We start from the raw sequence: 16,401 nt of genomic DNA, 5'->3' as shown, positions 1-16,401 counted from the left end.
CATTTGGCAATTCTGCCCCTCATGCCCAGCTCCAGGCCGGGAGAGTTGCCCAGGAGGACAGCCATGGCAAGGAAAGGGTGGAGGCCACGTTCCAGCTCGACGGCGCTCCATCCGCTGCCTTCCTCCCAGCTATTTCGAGACTGTTTACCTGGCAGGCACACATGACCGGCCCTGAAGGAAGCGCTGACATCACCCCGTGCTGTGCCCGCGCTGCCCGCAGCTCAGCCCCTCCTGCACAGCCCAGGGCCGGGCCCTTTGTGCAGGCTGGGGTCGGCCGGGCGCTGCTCCCCACGGACACGTCATGCCCAGCCTGGCAACACCGCTTGGCACTGCCAGGTCCTCCACTTGGGCAGGCCTCGGCCCACACCAAACCCACACCAACAGCTGGCTGAAGCGCTGCCGACGGCGGGCAGAGAATGCAGCTTTCAAACGCCAACATACCATTCACCTCCTGCAACGGCCTTAAAAGCAGCACTGCTTTTCCTTTCAGCTCCTGCAGCTCTGCAAACCCCTTCCTGCACTGACACCAGGCCTGCCCGCCAGCAGCCCCGCACAGCCGTGCTGTGCTCACCATCAGCTCCCCGCACAGCACGGCCGCATCGCCGCGTTGCGGAGCAGAGCCACGCTGCCTGCCGCAGGTGCTGGGCCCTGCCGGGGCTGCTGGTCAAGGCAGCCGTGCTCTGGCCTTGAGCTGCTCTGTGGAAGCTTTCTCGGTGCATTTGGGCACACAGCCAAAGTATGCAGCTTGAAGGAAATGTTTAATAAAGACGCAGGAGCCTCAAACTGTTTATTTTTCCTTGCAGAAAGGTGGAGGGATGATGTCCCTGGAAACCAACTCCTGAGGCAGGCAGAGGCCAGAGCGGCTGCGGAGCCTGTGGGACCGGGCGGCCTCGGCCTCTCCCTCCCCTCACAGCTCCGGCCTGTGGGGTCATAAACAGTGGGGGAAAAAGCAGCCTGTTAGGAACTCTATTAAGTCTCCATTAGTTAGGTGTGAACTCATTACCCTAATACGCTCAGAGGCAGGATTCCACTGGCAGGACATTAGCACTCTAATAAGCACATTTGGTGCTGGGAGGGACGCACCTTGACGGCTGCAGTACATGCACAGCCCTCCTCACGAACAGCCCTCTCACACTCCTCTGTGAGCACTGTCCGACTCCATGCAGCACAGCCCTGACCCAGCATACTCCTCAGCCTCTTCCTTCCTGCAAGCCAACAGCATGCTGCCCCTCACATCTGCCCATCTTAGTGACTGTGCATAGAGAGGGAAGGGCACACCAGGTGGCCACGACATGGGACAGGAGAAACAGAGCATGGCTGTGGGCGACGGTGGGGACTGGGGACAGGAGATGTACAGCAACTGCTGCTGGGAATTCGAGGTGTTTAACCAAAAAGCAAGAGAGAACCGCAGCACGAGCATGCCATGGCCTGCCTGCTCATCTGCTTTCTCCTAGGAGTGACCTTTCACTTGTGTCTGCATGGGCTTTTTCTGCGTGTTTGCTCTTTGTGACGGGAACTGCCTTCCATTGCCTGCACGCTGTGAGGAAGTTACAGCAATCGAAGTAACGAGCTTATAGGAAATCAATTAATTAATAATAGATAGGATGCAGGAGCACGGCTTGAACTGATTGCTGAGTTAGCATAGTAAAAACCTGACCATATGTAGGAAATGGGTGTACTTCTGCAGGGCGCTGTGAGCTCTCTGGGAAGGGCTCAGCACTGCAGCTGCACGATGCAGGCCGGCTGCCAGCACTTCTGGAAGCCTCTCATCTGTTAGCAGCGTTTTCATCAACATATTGGTAAGCTGGTGTACAGCAATGGTCTCACTGTACTTAAATCCGCAAGGTTTTGTACCTAAAGATACAAAAGCACAGTGTTTTGCCTGCTGGAGATTCCAAAAGAGAAATCTGAAGCTCATGGCCATTGCAAGAAGCCTTCCACTGCTCCCCTGCCTTGGTACCCAATGGCCGCGTCCTTCTGCCAAAGCCCTGCTCAGAGCCCACAAAAGACAGAGCCCGCACCATCCTCTCTGTATACCTAATCACACCTCAAGGCTGCACAAAAGCACGGTCCGCATGCAACTCTTCCCAAACCTCATTTTGAAGCTCATTTGTTCCTAAATAGGACCAAACTTATACTATTCCCTGAAAAAAACTGCCCAAAATCACAGAAGTATAATTTTAAAATTATTTCAGGAGGAAGCATGATCTTGTTTCACAGAACTTTGCCCAAAAAAAGTATGAAATTAATGGTATTAGATGCCTAAAAATACTCTTGAGGCTCTGGGACTTGGAAGAAGGGCCTGGCTGCTATTCCTAGCTGCGCCACAGACTCTCTGTCTGCTCTGAAGGACCGGCACAGCAGTAACACAGGGCATGCTAAAAGTGCCCTGAGACAAAGACATAATGAGGATGGTCTCTCCTCCACTTTCTGTCCTCTTTGCCCAGCCTGCAGAATGGGAATCATACTGATTTGACTCGAAGGAGCAGAGCATGTATGACGCTTGAATAAACTCTCCTGATGTGTTTCCCCACACGCAGGTAACACCCACACAGAGTACCATGAAATCATACAGATTCACAGTGGTCTCTGATCATTCTCGCTTGCTCTTTTCTTCCTTTCCTATTTCCATGGAATTAACTCAAAAGAATCTACTGCTCAGTGCTTACTGCTGAGTAGCAGCTGCAGTAGTAGGAGGGATTTCAAAGTCCAGCGTCCTGCAACATTCAGGATTAAAAGTGTATCTTTATCCCATGCAACAGGACAGCAGTGCATCCTCCCAGTGGGATGCTACAGTTGCTTTTAGCTCTGGAAAATTTTGATATATCCATATATGTTTCCATTATGTTTTATAAAACAAAAACAAAAACAAAAACAAAAACAAAACTATTTGTCATTTCGAGATGGTTTTATGGGTCTCTCCCCTCACGTTTTACTGTTCTCCTGTAAACCAGGGTACCTGTTTCTATGTGAAATGCAATGCAAAAACGGATTTAAAAAAAAACATTTCTGAAAGTTTCAACAACTTACAGTTGTAGGACACGCAATGATACAGAAGAGCTCATTATCAAACATCTGAGCTGAACTTACTGCTGGCTTTTGTGCTCACAAAAAAGGGACATCCCAAAGCTTATTCGACAGGATCTCATATCCCTGTAATCCCCAATGTGTCTCAGCCCTGAAATAACTTTTGGCATAGTCACTGAAATTGCTAAAGAGAAGATTCGAAATAGCATACTTCAGTGACAAATGGTAAAGTTCATGCCCCGGAGTCGCTCCTTCAGACTGACGGGTTTGTAATCTCACCTTGTCTCTCGCAAGTTTTCAGATCAAAGGCTAATGGCTACTTTGGTAAGGGGAGAGGGAAGAGGAGGAAGAAAGATGGCGGGGGGCAGTGGTGGGGCAAAATACTGCGGAAGTTCAGAAAAGATCCCAGATCCTGCAAGTTTTTTTCATCAGTAACAGTACTCAAAGAGAAATAAAAAGGCAACAAAAACCTCCACTCATTCTGCAGAAGGAAGACACTGGTACTCTGTCTGATGAAATCAAGTATTTAAATGACTTCTGTTTACATAGTATTTTGAGAAATAATGCTAATTTGCAGAATTGGCATCTGGGGTACAAGTATACATACCCTGGGAGAGCACTTACAGAGCCTTTGTGAAGCTAAGTAATAAACACTTTGTCTTCACCACACTATTTATGGGTTGCTTGGGGGCATCCTGCTCTCTCTCTTTCTGCCCCTACCTGGGCATAAAATTATTGTAGAACTAGGCTTTAATAAGGCCAACAGTAAATCTGAATGACCACACATGCACAGCTATTCCCACTTCCCTGATCTCCAGCATTAATTATAAAGTGGAACTGTTTATACAAGTACATACCGCTTTCCTGACTTCTTTCTTGTTTATGTCTAAACCTTTATGGACATAAAACTTTGGAATTTGCTTTTGGAATAAAAGTGCAATTGAAACTGCAGAAACTGTGCTAGAAAACAACTCTGCTACTGCCGCCTCGATTCTGTGGTTTGCTTCTCCCCTGGAATCTCTCCTGCTCAGCAGTGTTGTTTCAGGTCACCTCCTCGCTGTCCTGTCTGGACGGCTCATTAGAAACTTGAGCTCTGGATGGCTCAGAGCGAATGCTCCAGTTTTTCCTCCTGTCTCCTCTGCTTTTCTCTTTACTCTGCACCACTTCTCAGCCTGCTATGAGCTTCCTTGTAGGCTGGCCAGGGGGTGATTTGCAGTGCTCCCTCATGCCCCTGCTGTAAGGCTGTGGTTAAATTTGTCACTCCTTCTACAATGTATTAAAATGGCAGTCTCTTTGTTCCTCTAGATTAAAACACTTGTCTGCACCCTCAGACTCTCTCTCTCTCACTCAGAACTTCCCTAAGAGAAACATTTTTCTTCTGCACTAACTTATTACACAAACGAGAGACTTCCATCTGATGGCATACACATGTGTGGATACCGAACTGAAGTAACTCATGCTCCGTAAGCGCTCAATTATTCCTTGTCGCCCTGGCCTGACCGCTTGTTTAGCTGAGCTGTCAGATTATAAATTAATATGTTTGCTGTTTGGGGCTGAGAACTCCTTTTTTTTTTTTTTTTTTTTCCTATTTGTTCACCAAAACAGATCCTGTATACCCTGGGCGCCATACAAAAATAATAAATAATTATAGTACATAGGTAAGGTATTATTCTTGTCTTTCTTTCCCTTCGTTTTATCCCCTCCATCCTTTGCCCTTCCTCTGATCAATTCATCTTCCATTTACTTTCTATTTCTGTCTGCAGGTTTTACTCTGTTATGTATTACTCTGATATTCCAGCCATGCCACGTGCTTCAAAAGTAAAAGTACAGAGGATTTACTAAGTGAAGGCGAGGGAATCAGCAAAAACTCCAGAGGATAAGAAGAAACAATTACTGTAAAGAAATTAAGAAAGGAATCGAGTTCCTACCTGATGCTGCCTCTTCTGCTGACTTGGATGCCTCGTAACTTCTGTCAGACTTCTGTCACTCCCCACATGCAACACAGAAGCACGGAGACTTCATAGCCAGCAGGATCACACAGACCTCTTCACGTAGACACGTTCTGGTGAATCGGTGTTTGACCCAATCTCTCTGGTAGGTTAAAGCAGCTTTTAATTCTGGTGGGCTGTGTCGCAATTGGAATGAATCAACTCTCTCTTCATTTTAGAGTCCAGCCAGTGGGAGCTGCACAGGCTCTGAGTTAAGTCTGTTCAAATTCCTTTCCTCCTTGGCGAGGTATTCCTACCTAGAAAAAGAAGAATTAAAAATAAGACTGTGTTTGGCCTCTTACAGCCTCAAAATCTCCCATGGTGTTTGTGCATTCCACTTCTGAGGGCACGCTTCTGACCTCGGGTTTAACACATAACCCCCCAGAAGCACCTTTATCATAATGATGAATAATTAATCAAGGTAATACTTTGTATTTTAAAAGTCACAGTATCTTAGCTAATGAAAAAAATGAAACACTTATTTACTTTTCTCCTTCTTAAAAAAATAAGCAAAGAAGTAACGTTTTGGTATTTATTGAAAAGCAACGTATCACAGCCGCACACCGTTACGGGAAGGGTGCCGTCCCGCAGGCCGCCCCCCCGCATGCCCCCATGCAGGACGCCCTGCTGACCCGGCGCCCCCTCCGTGGAGCTGCCCATGCCGGCGGCTGCCGCAGCTCCAGACCCATCTCTAGAAAAGCTCCTCGAATTCTGGCACATGCACTGCTCAGGTGCAGGTTGGCTCTCAACTTTCTTCCTTTTCCCCTCACGGCAAACACTATGATGTAACCAAAACACAACTGGATACAGCTCTAACTAGAATTTGCAAACATTAATCAGATGTTTTGCCAGGAAAGCTGGTCCCAAGGACTCAGGAGAAAACAAGCCGTGTATTCTTCTTGTGGATTTCCTCGCACCCCTGAACTCTGTGCAAAAAAAAAAAGGGCCTTTCGCGGCCTGGGACTCAGCTTGGTTGTTACAGGCAGCACTCAGAGCCACGGGGCTGAGCCCCCGGCCCTGCGAGGTGCCGGAGCACTGCCACCCCACGCAGCTCCCGGGGGTCCAGGGGCAGCGGGAGGCGTCCTGCTTCCAGCACCTTGCCCCCAGCCTTCCTATTCCACGTGGCTGTACATCAATGATGGGCAGTGCTAGCAGATGGCGAAGTTTGAGCTGAGCTAATTAAACATACTGAGCTAATAACCTTCCATTTTGGGACTGGTATAATTCATAATTCAATGTATTGCTGCTGAGACATTAACCTTTCAACAGCTGGCACGGTGCCCACCGCAGCCTTAGTGCTGACCATCTTTCAGGAAAATGAGTATTATTGTTAAAACAGGTATAAATCATTCATGGCTTCAGCTTCTGTGTCAAACTGTACATGAAAATAAGTAGTAGGCTAGGTAATTTATTTACCTTTTGGTGGTTATTCTTATGATTTCATATCATATTCTGTGATTAATAAACATTGGCCAAGTGCCATTTTGTTGTCACTTTACCTTTCCATATTGCAGTGGTTATTGTAACTTTCATCTTTAACAGGTTCAAGACTGATGCAGGATTGTTTTGTACAGGCACAAACACTCATTTCAAGGAGGAAGAACTTACTGTAACCTAATTCCACAGCATTCAGCACAATTACTGTGACTACCAAATTGTCACAGTTCTGTATTTTGCAGTAACAAATACATCTCCGAAGACTTGTGTGTAAACATGCAGATTAAAACACTTCTTAAAACTAATGCACATAGTATATGCAACTATATGAACAGGTTCTGGCTGAAAATGGCACAGGATACTGGAAAGAAAAGACTGTAAAAAGCTGAGATCTCAGCAGCCCCTGTTGGGCTGACACCAACAGGCTGGTTGGGAACATGACAAACTCGGGGCTCCCTTAGCATCGACTGCTGGGGCCTGGCTGACTGACCACGTCACATCTCCTCTAAATGAAAACAAAATAAACACTCAGTCTAACCATCTACATTATAGCTGGCAGTAACATCTGTAAGGCAGGTCCAAGCCTTAGGAAAATCTAGCAGTATAAAACTGGCCCTTCTCCGGGCTCTGCTCAGCAGGTGACACGACAGCCCAGCCCTCACTTCCCCAGGAACTGACCAACAGAAGTTGAAGTTTTTATCCGTAGGGTGAAACTTCAACACCTGTTTGCCAAGTTTGTCTGCTGTTTCTGCAGAGCCAGAAGAGGACAGGGCTCTACAGCTGGAATTCCACCTCATTTTCATCCAGACTTTGATTGCTCATAGGAATGTAACAGTTTGTCACCTCTTATTCCAACATCCACTCTGAATTAGAACAGCAGCTCAGTCTGTGGATTTCCTATGCTTTTGCTATGCTGTGCTCTGAGCCCGGTGCAGATACAGAAGCAGCAGCCAGGCTGCTCACATGCACTGGGAACTGAGAACAGAGCTGTGCTACTCAACTCACAGCCAGTGCTGGAGCAACAAGCACAGCTCTTTGTGAATCCACAGCTGGAGGATTCACATTTTTTTCTACTGTGATTCAGAGATTTCAGACTGAGCAAAAAATACTAATACAACCTTTGTTGTTGTTGAGGATGCAGACAGATACGTAACCTTGATTACATGAATGGTGCACAACTCGATGTCTGCTGGAGTCTGTGCAGGCCTTGGAGGAGTCACGACAGACTGTTCTACCTCTCAGTCCCACAGCATCTCTGACCACCACAGCTCACAACTGAACCTACCCCTTGCAGCCCCTTACAGAACTATGTGAGAAGTGAAGGTTCTTCTGCATGCCCCCTTTATACTGTACAGACGCAGCGTCAGCCACAACAAAAATCTATTCGTAATGAGACAGCAGACAGCCTCTCACTCCTGTGAGTGCTAACCTGCCCCTGTTGCTCCATACCCACATCACCCGCCCCCCTGCCCTGAGCCACGCTTTGGGTTTTGAGAAGCATAGCTGAATCACAGCAACTGGACCAAAACCCCTTCACCTCCTTGCTCCACTAGCAGCATAATGTCCCTGCATTTCACTCCCTCTGCTGGCTCCATTTTATACATGGATGATTTTTAAGACCTTAAATGTGCGTAAGAAATGGGACGCCTCTGTGTCCAGCTCAGCCCTGGCAGTCTGCTCAGTGCTCCTCTGTGGTACTGCCGTGGCCGCAGGGACGGAGCAGACCCTGCCTCCACTCAGCACTGGTACATGGGGCACCACCTGCTCCCAAGCCAAGCTGAGCTCTGGGCCGGCTCTGCTGTCCCAAAAGGGAGCAGGGCCTCACCTCAACAGCTTTGTAACTGTTGGCTGCAGAAACGCTTGGGTACATACATGCAGCATCACGACCCGCCACGTGAACGCTGCCCAAGTCTGTTTGCTTCGTCTATCTCCCAGAGAAAAACATGGTATATTAAAATGTGTGCCCTGGGTGCTGCACTGCAGCGTGCTCCTGGAGTGCCCCACCTGCAGTGTTACCGGCACTGCCCGCAGCACGGCACAGCCAGAGCAGGGCCATGCCGCTGCCTCTCGGCGGAGCAATTACACAGGAATCCCAGTCAGTCCTTACGGCAGCATCGCTCCTGCTTCTCTCATAACACCCTTTACTCAGTACTACATTTACTTCTGTAGCAATGACCGCACAACAGAAGGACACTCATTTTGAGCTGCTCAGGAGAGCAATGCGGGGAAGGTGTGTGCTGTGCCTCGGAGCAGCAGGCCGTGCTGCCGCCTGCACTGCTCCCACACTGCCTGGGCTGCGCTCCCACCACGAGCTGGGAACCTCCTGAGGCTGCCGAGGGTCAAATGTTTCAGAATGGACAAACAATCCTTGAGGGCATGCAATTTTTTTCTCCCTGGCTCCCTGCATGGGAATAGCATTTGCTTTCCCGCTGTAGTTCCTGTTGAAAAGGAAATGCATGGCAGCTCTCTTCTGTACATATATTCTGTGAAGGGAAATGGCCTTCAAAGGCAGTATTTGAAAAAAAAAAAAAAAGAGGGGAAAAAAACAAATCAACTTTAACTCTGTAACACCTTCTAGAAATACACTTACGTTTCAAATAATACCTATGCAGAGGCCTGCAGAGCCGGGGGCTTTGCTGGGCAGTAAGGAACATCAGCCCTCTTAGGCAACGCTCCCTGGTGCATCTGAGCCAGAGCTGTATTCTTGAGCAAGTCCTTTGCCTTCCAGCAGCCATGTGACTTTCTACGTCAAGAATTACTTAACGTAGCTCCTGCCTGAAATGTCCTATCCAAAATATTCAAAACAAGCTTCAAACAAACCGAGCATCTCCACCGTCTGCCAATACTACTTAGGCCAATATTACTGATATTTTACAAGCAGGAGAAATGAAGTCATCTTTTTTTTAAGGAAGGCAGAAGCTGCCAGCCCACTGGCACCTCACATCCTCAGTGATTGCCCACTGCTGGGAAGAGCACCGAAAGACACAGGTTTGAAGGAGGTTGTGTATCTGGGCACGATTCCCCCCAGACCACTGGTGCTTTCTAACATACAGGCACTCTACCGCAGTAAAGTCCCGTGTCTCATTGCAAAAATACCAGTATGAAGCTACTCCAAATTTCAGATTTTCAGCGTTTCTTCCTCAGTAAGACATTCGGCTGCATACCCTAATGTTGAAGCAAAAGCTACCTTCTGCACTGTGGTTCTAAGCGAGTTAAAAGTTCACGTTCCTAATTGCTCCCTTGAGGCCTTATTACTTGTTGATGAGGTCCTTTTGGGAACAGCATCAAACTTATAATAATAAACACTCGTTTCACTGGAAAGTTAGTAACAGCCATGCAGCTCTGCAGGCCCTGTGCCTCTGCAAACCAGTGCTGGGATGGCATCCCGGAGCAGCTTGCTGCTGTCCCACTGATAACCGCCCTCCATGGAGCCTCCAGCACTGGATGTGTCTGCTCTGCAGGCCGTCTAACAGCCCAATTAAGGGTTGCGTATTTCACCTCTGGCAAGGCCCTCGCTTTTCTGCATGTTCCGCTCTGCTTTCCAAGCCCACACAAAAAAGGACTCTCGTCCAGGGTTTGTCTCGCGGAGCAGAAGTTGCGTGTGCACCACGTGTGCAGGCAGAGCTGTGCTCGGGCCCACGCTACGCAGCCACCTGACAGCTTTCCAGCATCAGGGTGGGCTCCCTCTCTCCCCGAAGGCTGGTGGAGACCCAGTGAACATTCTTTAAGGAGAACAACAGCCTCAGCTTGGATGGATCACTTGATAGTCGATATTTACATCTGCTGAGCAGAGCGTGTCAGCACCGCTGCCTCTTCCAGGCTGCAGCTCTCTGCCGCGGTTCCTGCAGAATGCTTGCTGGTTCCTGAACCATGGCCAGCCTGAGGCCAGGGGCTGCGGTGTCCCCCTGGGGCCGCTCCCTGCCCACAGCATGCTGTTCCCATTGCCAATCAGCACTCACTTCCTGAGTTTTCAGAAACGCGAGGTTCTCCTAACTAATAAGTCTGAAGTGTTATTTTCTGTACAGGTATTTTGGAAGTATTTGGATAGCATCATTTTTATGGGCTGAGTTTCAGAAGAAGCAGGGAGATGCCAAGGTCTGGCAGTCTCAGGCGGCAGACGCTGCTGTCAGGTCTCTGATCTCGGCCAGCCTTTGCAGCGGGGCGCTGGGTCTCCTTGAAGGCCGCCGTAATGAATCAGCTCGGAGTGAAGCCGGTGTTTATCTCGGCGCTGCCGCGGGAGATGGCTACCTGTTGGAAGAGGGCTGCGGTCGATGCGGACGAGGGCAGCCATGCGTGAGCTGTTACACAGGGCTCGGTATCGATCAGAGCTAACGGCTGCCGATAGGAACGCGGGGCGGGCTGACAGCCGGAGAGAGGGAAGGAGGAAACGGCCTTCGCGGGTGGCAGCCGTACAGAGGAAAGCCGATAAAAAGTCAATTCCACTTAACGGAATGGCTGCTAACTAAATATTTTGGGGCTGGAGCTCAGCTTCCCAGATAGTGTCTGTGTGCCGGAACTGAGACATCAGGCGAGCGCGGCTCAAGATAAGGGATGTGGTGACAGCACGGCCTGCCGGGGCAGCGGGGAACGCCGCCTCCTGGGGAGAAGGCCAGGGGTACCTCAGCTCCCTGCCCGCGAAGCGGCACGGAGCTCCCAGCCCCTGCCAGCTGAGGCACGTCCTGAAACAGCCCAATCCCACCAGAGCCCATTTCCATGCCATGAGCAGACCGAGAAGCCCCCTACAGCCACGTTCTACCTTCCTCAGCCCCAGTGCTGCTTTGGGCTCTGCTACGTTGCATGGCCACACCTTGTAAGAGAACACAAAGCAATAGAGAGCTGTTTTTTCCTGGGCCCAACATTCAACATTTAGACAGCATTTCCGACCAACTTTTAGGCTGCCTCAGTGCTCAAGGCACCTAATATTAAGCAATCCTCCAACAGTTTGATTAATAGTGTCACAGTCATAGCTTCAGTTCAGGTTCAACCTTTTTAATGTTTCATTATTTTACAAAGTAATAAATCAGGACAGCGGGAAAAGACAGATGTAGGAATGTCCCTGCCTATCCATCTCCTCATGAAGACAATGGGTCAGAGGATAATTGTTTCCAGGGTTGGGGTAGCTGATATTAGAAAGCCCGCAAAGAAGGAGTTTGTAACAGAGCTGGCAGTAAAGGAGGAAAAAAGGAAGCTGAAGGTGTCGGCATGTCCTGCAGGGCTGGGCTGCGGGTATGGGAAGGAGCCCATGGGGGCTCCCAGGAGCTGAGCAGGACGAGAAGTCCCCCGGCAGAACACAGGAGGGGCAGCTGTGCCAAAGCTGCCCACGTCCCGGAGCAGAGCGGGATGCCATGCGCCTCTTCCACAGCTCCCACCCAACCAGAGCCAGAGCAGCCGAGTCAGCATCACCACACAGCTCCTTCTGAGCTCAGTACTGTGATGATGGAATTAAGGAACAACACATCTTCAAGAAAAAAATGTCAAGCTGTGCAGATTTGTGCACATTTTGAAGAGTAGAAAGCAGAATTCACAGTTCAGACTGTGGAAAGTGATGTGGATGATGAAGAATGGAATAAAATATTGAGATGTTTTTATGTGACTAAAGAGTCATAGAATGAATCACAGAAGGGCTTGGGTTGGAAAGGACCTCAAGGATCATCAAGTCCGAGCCCCTGCCACAGGCAGGGTTAAAATTATAGGAGAAAGCTGGTTTGTGATGAAGCTGACAGGAAGAGCACAGGAATATGAAGTGAAATAGGAAGGATAGGACTGCAAGTGGTGAATGTGAAGCTTGCTTTGTTAGAAGGAGGAATGGAGAAAGAATAAGAGACCTGAATGGATATGGTGGAAAAATAAAAGGCTACCATTATTAAACTAAAACCTTCACAGAGAAGTAACAAAAATCCAATGTGTGCACTTCGCTATTATTATCAGCTGATTTAAATGCGGTGCAAATTCTGGGACAGCGCACGCAGATGAAGAGAGATTTGTGTGCAGCGCTGTGAGAACAAACCAGACGGATGTTTGGAATTTTGGCCTCACTTTGCTTCTTGCCTTGCACAGCAAAGCAACTTCTATATAGAACAAACATTTTGCTGCTTTCCAATTTACTTCAGCAAGATTTAAATTTGCTTTTAAATTCCAGCTGAAGGGATCTGACAGCCCCGATGCAGAGGCTGTTTTTCACAAATTATCTGCTATTCTAACTTAACCACTGTTAAAAGAGCTGTTAAGTCCTGATTATCAAATACAGACAAATGCATTCAGAACGCATGTACCATGTGCTGGACAAACAGACGCTCCATGCAGTCAAGAAATCAGTTCTATATTTCCATATGTTTTCCTGCAAAATAGTATGCAGTTCAAAACCATATTGAAATCCACACGTTAGAGCTAAAGCCTACTTTATTCTGCTTGCTTATCAAGATGCATCCCTACATGATGTTATATTGTTATGTTTTAAAGCTGGCACAGTACAGGAAAAACTAATGAAATCTATTAGACTTACAGTATAAAAGAGGAGAGATTTCTAAGAAATACTGCACAAAAAGCACAGATTAAAAAAATGGAAGCAGAAGAGAACAGCAACTATGTGCCACAAAAGACAAATACAAAAAGCTCTGCTCTCTCTTATAAGACACCCACAGTCCTCCATCTGTCATCTCAGCCCTTCCTCTCCCAACTGTTCTTAAATTAAATGAATGCTTCTAATGGGAGATTTTCTCATGAAAGCTTATGAGAATTCATCCAAAGACAAATTAAAACAATGCCGTGTAATCATGCAATTCACCTCTCTAACAGGTTGCCTGGCTTCCATGTTCGCATTTAGAAGAGGAAAAAAAAGCAACCATACAAACCCAAATAAGGAAAAAACACGTAAAGAACAGATCTTCCACGGGCTGCAGCAGATACGGCCGCAGGCTGCTCCCTGCCACCCTGCGTACAGTTGTGCAGCTGACACTGAAGGTTATACTGCATATGAGCCCACTGTACACATCTGATGTGACGACTTCACTCTTTGTGGGCCTTGCAGTTTGAACATTTATAATGGGATCACCAACATAAAAACAACGTATTATTTTCTCTTCAAGTAAATGAAACTAGTTCATGCCACTGAGTCCAAAGCGTTTTCAAATCTACTTCCCTACTCTTCACTGATCATTTCAGTTGCTTTTAGCATCTTATCTAAGTTGAATAATATGCTCAAACTAGTATTTCCACTTTTGTTTCTTGTTAGCTTAATGTTGGGGTTGCTATGCAGTAATACAACCGTTCCGTGTTGGGTCAAACACGTTTAATACCCACCGGTTGCATTCCAGATAGCCACAGTAGCAAAGCTGTAATGAAATATTTCCATCAAAACCAGGTATAAAGGAGCACAATTGCAAAGGAAATGTATCTTAAATTTGGACATAATCACCTGACAGCACCTCTTTAGTAACAGGTCTTCATTTCCTCTACATTTCACCGTTTTGCTGTCTGAATTCCCAGCAGGTAGGTTGATACCACATGGGTTATTTTCCTAGCTAATAGTCACTCTAAATTTAGATCTAGCAGCACAAAAGAACTCAGAAGAAGACAGACTGTCTCTGCCCCCGCAGCCCTCAGCACAGCCGAGGCCGAGGCCGGCAGCTGCTGGCTGATGGACACATGGCTGGGGCTCTGCTGCGAGCGGCCATCGGGCCCACGCGGCCATTGGGCCCACACCACCACGGTGAGCAGCTCTCCGGCCAGCACAGCACTCCGCAGTGACCTCGCCGCCAGCCGGCCCTAAGTGGCCGCTGCAGCCCTGCCTGGGTAGCCACGGGCTCCTGCTGCTGTCACCTCCGCTCCAGCCCTCTATTTCTCTACCTCTATTTTGCTTTTCCTGCTCCCTCTCAGCACCAGATTGCAATGCTCAGTCAAATTAAGAGTCTCCTTTGACTTCCTTCACTGTTCAGTCTAATCTCTCCTGCTCCTTCCTTGTTCTCTCACTCTTTGCATGATTTCTGCACTCACCATCTTCATTACCAAAGTCACTTGGACCATACGAGTTCACTCCAAAAGGTAACAAAGATTCTCCCCAGGCTCTCCTGCCTCCGTTCCTTTCTGCATGTGCTCTTTAGCAGTTCCTTTTGCTGCAGTCCCTCGCTGTTGTACTTAACCACCGTGAGTGACAGAAATCCAATGCTGACCACTTCATTATCTGCCGACCTTGTCCCCCGGCCTCCTGCCCCTCCATCTCTCCTGGGCAGCCCGCCCTACGTCACAAGGCCTTGTTAAAGGTCAGGACCCCAAACCATCAGAATCGGTCGTGTTGTTTTACTGTATCACCAGAGAAATCAGGCCTGTCGGATCTCATTAAGCCCTATTTGTGGGTGGAACACCACTCCTGGAGCGGGATGAGCTGCTACCTTTGAAACGCAATCTTCACCAGATCAGATCAGTACAGCACGGGGATTATATTCCACCAGTCAATCTCTCATAATCACTCCCACTCTTATTGGCATGGCTACTGCAGTCCCTGCATGAGAAAGGAAATCCTCTTAAACAAATACTCTCGGCGGGAATAAGGCTTCCCCTCGCGTCAGGGCCGGGGCCCCGCAGGACAGGTGCCTGCAGGGGCGGTGCGAAGGCTGACCAGCGGGCTGGGTGCGACGCGCTGCGACTCACTGCAGCCAACCGCGGGGCCGTGTCACACAGCGTCACACAGCGCAGCACCGGCGGTGGCAAAGCGATAAGCGGTCCTCTCAGCGCGCTGTGAAGTGAAGTGGGAGCTATCACCGCCGCCCCGCAGCAGGGAAGTGACGCGACTTCCTGAGCGTGACTGAGCAAACGAACGCCTGCGCTGACATGGTAATGGTTCCCAGCCACAACTATTAGCTTCGCATCTGACACACACGTTGCAGAGGGAGAGAACCTTCCTCTCCAGGCTTATGCCACAGCGTTAAGGCAGGGTGATAGTAACACAGGCGGTGCCCTAAGGGATCTCCTGTGAAGGCTGTTAGGTACAGAGGTCCTAAGTTGGGAGGCAAATAACACCGTGCTTCCTACATCAACTGCACGTTTCAGAGTGGCTACATGTTGAAGAAGGCAAAAAGTGATACAAACTCATTATAAGGATTCTGAAGACCATGAGAAACCTCTGTGGCCTCTATGAGAGTAAATCAGAAAGTAAGCAGAGAAAGGAGACCAGCAAAACCCGTAAGAACAGCATTTAGAACCAAGTCAAGTCTGGTCAGGGGCAAAGCAACCTCTGCAATAGAACAGGACGAGGAAAGGCAGCATATTCAATTCCCAAACTGTACGTGCCTCAGTTATTTAAGTGACTTGTAATGGTTGCCTCCTCTGCCATGTTGTGGACTACAGACCACACCTATATCCTTCTATAAAGCATTTATAATATTGTTGCTTTCTTAGCCTGAAACCTTCTACCTTGTTGGCTGGTGGTCCTCCTGCTCAGGAAGGGTTAGCCACGTTCAGCTGACGTTCAGAGGAAGACACCACTGCTGCTAAAACCAATGGAATACATATGGAAAAGGAACAGTGATTTGAGGAAGGAGGACTAGACTCCTCTGGTCTGAGGAACTATATGGGAGTCAAGCCCAAGATGAGGTCTGGATGAGTTTTTGTCATTTTACTGAGTTTTTGGTATTCAACGTAATGTCTAGAAAGTTGAACTTATATATTGCCCATTGAGTGAAATCATCCTCTGAACAGAAAAATGGGAAAGATCTTAGCAGGTCTAACAGACAGACCTCAACCCAAAGCTTGTAGCTTCAGTATAATTTATTCAGAGCCTCAAAAGAAGTAGTAACCGGACAGGAACAGCATGGAGGTCAGCAAGGAGATACACTGTGACCTCGAAAACCTGAAGATGGGGCCCAGAACACAGTGAAACACTACGCCTACTTCCTGTAGTTCTCAGCCAGGCAGGTGTATTCGCGTTCTTAAGGGACACAATATGTATGAGAGG

The 16,401-nt window shown here is 48.3% G+C and overlaps 1 protein-coding gene across 4 annotated transcripts in view; it reads right to left on the bottom strand.

Moving 5' to 3' along the window:
- The window catches only part of ZFHX3 (zinc finger homeobox 3), a 511,657-nt gene that overhangs the window by 150,263 nt on the left and 344,993 nt on the right, over window positions 1-16,401 (bottom strand). For all 4 annotated transcript variants that reach the window (XM_040707006.2, XM_046899383.1, XM_046899384.1 and 1 more), the window contains exon 5: window positions 4,956-5,272. The gene's annotated coding sequence lies outside the window, so the exon portion shown is untranslated. The remainder of the gene's footprint in view (window positions 1-4,955; window positions 5,273-16,401) is intronic.

This window comes from Gallus gallus, chromosome 11 (assembly GCF_016699485.2).
Source record: "Gallus gallus isolate bGalGal1 chromosome 11, bGalGal1.mat.broiler.GRCg7b, whole genome shotgun sequence".
NCBI lineage: Eukaryota > Metazoa > Chordata > Aves > Galliformes > Phasianidae > Gallus > Gallus gallus.
The sequence above is the reverse complement of the archived record's forward strand: the minus strand, read 5'-3'. Positions and strand labels throughout refer to the sequence as shown.